This window comes from Manacus vitellinus, unplaced genomic scaffold (assembly GCF_001715985.3).
Source record: "Manacus vitellinus isolate BGI_N305 unplaced genomic scaffold, ASM171598v3 scaffold_26_pilon, whole genome shotgun sequence".
NCBI lineage: Eukaryota > Metazoa > Chordata > Aves > Passeriformes > Pipridae > Manacus > Manacus vitellinus.
The window spans coordinates 8,904,888-8,910,536 of record NW_021939960.1 but is presented as its reverse complement, the minus strand read 5'-3'; positions in this window follow the sequence as shown (position 1 = coordinate 8,910,536).

The window sequence follows — 5,649 nt, the reverse complement described above, 5'->3', positions numbered from 1 at the left end:
GGGCAGAGCCCTCACCCGCCCGGCCACCCCTCTGCCCACCAGTTTCCAGCAGCGCCATGCCCCGCACAGCCCCGTGCAGCACAACCCCGCGCAGCGCAGCGTGGGCAGACAAAGCCTCACAAGTTTTACACTCAGTTTTTGTTTGTTCTTTCCCTTTCCCGTCCAGAAGCGAGACATTGCAGGGCTGTGCCGGGGCCAGGGACACAGCCCGCGCCTCTCCTGCCCCAGACAAAGCATCCGGAGTCCACGTGGGGTATAATCTTCTCTGCTCGTTTGTTATTACTTCTAGATCCAGCAGAAGAGTATATACCAGTAAGGAAAGGAATATGATTATCCTGGTGTGACAGAAATGAGCTTTCAAGGTCAGGAGGAAAACTTAGTTAGCCAAAGTGTGTGAAATCTGCAGGAAGCATGTGGACCAGCCCCAGGCCTGTGCAGCAGGTTCCCCCAACCCACCCCTCCATCCCTGCAGAACACAAGCATGAAAAATTTGGCAGCAAATGCAAAAAAAATTCTGCAAATGAACAGGAGGAGCTGAGAAACCCGCTCTGGATGAGCCCTTGGGAACACTGGACATCACCATTCAAACAAACATGTATTGCATAAACCTGAAGGCAATTCGCAGCTCAGGGGAGGAGGTTAAAACAAACAGACAGATTTTACTCCTGTTTCTTTTTCCAGATTTGGGAAAGGGAAATGCTTTTTCGAGCTGTGCTGTGCTCATTAGAGTTTCCAGGGCACTGTGAGGCTGGAATCAGCCCTTCCAGCATCCATGGGCTCCTCTCCCTTTCTGCAGAAACCTTCCTGCTGCTGTTGGCCTCGCTGACCTGCCATCAATCTCCTGCCGGCTGAAACGCCCTCTTTCCCTCTCTGCCCCTCAGTTATCATTTAATTCAGGAGAGGATGGCTGTGCAAACTGCTTGTGGGAAAGGCCTGGTACCAGACAAAGCAGCTCTGGCAGAGGATGAGACAAGAACCCTGATTCTTTCCCTGTCTCTGCTAAACACACCACAGAGAGATGATGTGAGTTTATTTCTTAACAATCAAGAGAATTTGTATGGCATTTCCTGGGAAACAAGGTACCTCTACAGAGGATTTTATATCCAGGCTCCTGCCAGACATTCCCAGTATCCCACACCAGGCTCTCAGCAGCTCCTGCTGAGCCAGGGCTGGCAGCAGCAGTCTCTGCCAGGTGAATACCAAAGCAGTTCCCTTGCTGCTCCCCACCAGCCCTACGGCTCTCCAGCAAGGACTAGCAATGGGACATGGCTGTGGGGGCACAGCCCCTCTGCTCCATTGCTGGAGCAGCTGCAAGGAGCTGGGCAGCATGGCCAGGGCTCATGTGAACATAGAGGGAGAGGTGGGGAGTCCCTCCCTACCCCTGGGCTTAGGTGGCATGTCCTCTGCACATCACATCCCTCCCCATGACAGAGGAACTCCCACCAGCAGCAAGGCTGGGCTGCCCAGCTTCTGCAGGAAATCATTCCAGCAGGAATCATTCCCCCATCTGGCTGGCATCTCAAATCCGTGGAGCTGGACCAACCAGCTGAAGAAGCCATTCCCTGTCACTATCACACAGTTGGGATTGGCAACACCCATTCACATCAGAAATGACTCCTCATCTTTCACACGCTTCCCAGTGACCATGCCAGCCCTTCCATGCATCACTCCCCGCTCCCAACCCTCAATCCTCCTCCTCACCAAAGGCTGCTCAGCCAATACCTTTTCTGAAGTGCACCTGGGTTATGGCACCAGGCCCAGCTTCTCTCTGTCCACCCAGTTCCCCCACTTCAAATTTCTTCCTAAAATTCTCTTGGTCAGGCAAACCAACACCACTCCCTGACTGCAGCTCTGCTTTGGCTCCCACCACCTCCCGTCTCTTGCTTTGCACCCAAGGCTTTGAGTCAGGACCTGCTCCATGTGTCACAGCAGCGTGCCTGGAGACCCTCCACAAATAAAGTGATTGAGCAAATATGTGTCATTACCTACAGCTGTTGGCAGTGCAACCTTGTCACCTCCAGATCTGTGGGTCCCATGTTCCCAGGTCTCAGTAACGGCCGAGTTCTTGTTTAGTCTTCTCACAGGTAGGGATGAGCACCAGCACCATTAAATCACCTCAGACAGTCGTGAGCCGGGGCTGGGAGCAGGAGGAACTTCTCCTTTTGCTGAAGTCAGTGGTGATGCTCCTGCTGGGTTCAGGCTTTGGGGTCCCCGTGTCGGCGCACACACAGCTCAGCGGCTCTTTCCCAGCCTGCAGTAACATCATTTTCTCTGCCTGGCATTCTTCGCTGCAAGACCCCATAGGATCATGTCCCACAGGATGTGTCCTCCTCTTCCATGAGCTTCTCCATGGCCTGAGCCCTCGCCCCAGCCCTGCACTGGCCACCTGCCTCTCCACCAGCTCCACCAGTGCTGCTCCATCACAGCTCCCAGAGACCATCCACTCCTCACCACGGCTCCCCAGAGCAGCTCTCCCATCCCCAGCACCTCTCCTGAGCCTGAGGAGAGCTGTGCCACCCAACAGGGCTCTGGTTGTTAGAAGCAAGGTCTCTCCCTGCTGTGAGAGAGCCTCATCCTGCTGCCATATGTGGGAATACAGCCCCAGCTTCCCTTACAGCTGGGCTGGCTTTTCCCATCTGGGGGAGAATTGCTGTTTACACAGAGATAGGAAGTGTTATCCCTCCTACAAGAAGTTTCTAGCCCTTCCTGTGGGCTGGCCAGGCCCACATGATACAAACCTCTAATAAAAATAAGGTTAAAAATAAGTGTCATCCGTGTAACCAGAACATCTAGAAAGTCTGCAGCTACCCGTCTGTAAACTTCAAACGCGAAGGCACACAAAGAAAAACCTTCAATGCCTCTCTAACAAAGCTGGCCACAAAATCCTCTTTTTCCTAGAAAACAGGATACGCCTGCTACAGCCTAATCTGAAGTGACGAGGGCTCCCCAAACCACTCTCCTCAGCACATATACTTTCATCGAGAGGAACATTGCTCCCGGGGGGCGGCTGCCAGCAGAGCCCCCTCCCTCCTGTGCCACCTCCGGAGCTGCTCCTGCCTGCCCGGGTCAGGGATTATGGTCCCTGCTCAGGGGCAGGGGAGCCAGCGGAGGGAGGCACGGTTTTTGCCAGTGGTTGCAAGGCCAGGAGTGTGCCAGAGCCCAGCAGAGGAGCTCCCAGCTCCACTCCACCTCCGCACGAGAGGCTGGCAGACAGTTGGTCCTGCAGCGGTGCCTGCCCGGGAGCAAAGGGTGAAAAGTGGGATGTGGGAGAGGAAGGGGCATTAAACTGGAGGAGAAACTGAAATCCTGGTCTCAGAGGTCTCATATATCCCATGGGAACAGAACTAGCTCCTCCAAAGTTTCAGCTGGGAGGAGTCACAGCATCCCTCAGACTATGTCCAGAGACCTTCTCTGAGTGCTTCCAGCCCAAAGCAGACACTGTGGGTGGGCTCAGACCAGCCTGGTGAAAGGCCTCTCTGAGTTTTACCCCTGGCTCCTTCACACACTCTTACCTTTTCCAGGCCTTTCTCAGGCTGGCAATGCTCCCCACATCAACTGCAAGGCTGACCTGGGAGCAACCGCAAAGGGCTGGGAGAGCTTGGCATAGAGAGGGGCATCAGAGAACAGGATGGGGACACCCGAGGATTTGATCTCTTGGGAACACATAATAAGGACCCTTACCCAGTTAACACTCTCCAAGTACTGAGGAAGCTTTTCATATCTGACATGTGAAATGAAGCTAAAAAGGTACATGGATCCTCTCCTCAGATAGGACAGCACCATTTTCAGACACTATTTCCCTGCATGTGTGTCCGTGTATGTCTGTGTGTGTTCCCATTGCTGCTTTTATGCTGGTATTTATGGTGAACAAGGGCACATACCTGCAACTCCAAACTGTCCTTGGCCCGTCCTCAGCTCTGATGAGTCCATGAGAATGGCCTGGCAGGAGCACCCATGGGCTGATGGCTGTCTGCACCCCCAGAGCAGCCCTGGGGCTCTGCCTTGGACGCTGGTCACCATCCCCCATCAAGCGCACCCATAACTGTGGCCATCACTCTGCAACCTTCTCTTTTAACTGAGTAAATCTTTCTTGATTTGAGAACTAAGTAAATTCTGGCATCACAGAGCTGCCCTGCCGTACCAGGGCTCGTGACACTCACATGCCACAGTGCAGTCAGCTCATATTCCAGGAGGAGGGACCACCGAATTTCCTGATGATTGTTTGAGCAGGATGTTATGATCGTGCAATTCAACTGAGACTCCTCTTTTTCTTGGATCCTGTCACTCAACTTCCCTCAAGAATTTGGTTCGCTGCCTGAAAAATTGTTCAACAGCGTTGGCGTCACCGTCCTGCCGAACCTCCGGCGTGCTCGCACACGCACACACGCGAGCACCCAGACCAGACCGTCCTTAATTAGCTCCTAAAGCATCACCCTGGGAAGACAGGGAAGTAAAGATCCATCACAGGCTGCTCCTGCACGGCTGACTCCAGGTGCAAACCGGGAGACAAAACTGTCTCTTGCCTGGTTTCGGATTTTCGGCCGCACGATACCGGGGAAAAAAAATTCTGGTGGCTATGAAAATGTGCGGTAATTAACTGCAATTACTAATTTGCACTTAGGAAAATTTTAAAGCCAGAGAGGAATTTCGTGCTCACACACACTGGCATCTTGTGGTACCTCCTCCATCCATCTCCCTGAAGGAGTTTTAGCTCAAATTAACTCGGTTTTAGAGACAAGAATGGTTTAAGCTGACTTGGACTGTTCCTATTCACCACAGAAACAGATAAATTGTTCCAATGTGAAAAACCTGCACCACGTTTTAAGGTGTCCTAAATATTTAGGGTCAAATCCTCCAAGCACATCCATAGCCAATTTTTTCACCTGAAAAATCGAGGTGCACCTGGGTCTATGAAACAGAAACTCTCCCAGCTGGGCTATGAGGTAGAAGGGGAAAAAAAGGAAGCTGGATGCTATTTCCAGCCAGACCACCAGTAAATATCTCTTAACTCCTCATCATTAGTGGTACTTAGCTGCTTATCTCCTTGTTTATAAACTGCTTCTGGGATAGTCTTACAATGAAAGGGCTATAAAATTTCCTATACTTTCATTTGCAGTTCCAAGTGCCAGTTTTACCTCCACAAAGGCTTTTACACTCTGTCCTCTGCCCCGACAGCCAGGAAACACCTTCCTGATAAAATGGATCAGACGCTTTCACACTGAGAGTGGAATCCTGGGAAGATCATGCTCCTGCCCAAGGAAAGCTGTAAAATAGCAGCTTAAGGTAAGGGAGTCTCTCAGGATGGCATCAGCTCCATTGTTCGAGAAGGTGATTTTCCAACTACCCTGCCTTCCTACACGTCTCTGAGTCAAGGAGACCTCCTGCATATGGGTTATGGTGAGAATCAGGTTAAAATCTCCTGATGGAACCCTGACCCCATGGACATCTGGGCACTTTCTGCCCGTGGGCTGGCTCATCCCAGAGCTGCTGCTTCTTTACCCAACCCCTGCCCATTCCAGGAGCCCACAGATCCCTGCCATGAGACGTGGGCTGTCTGACCACGGGCCACCCATCACCCCCAGCCCGGGCCAGGCAGGGCAGCGGGCAGCGCTTGGGAGCAGGAGCTGGACAGGGAAGAGCACACCCAAC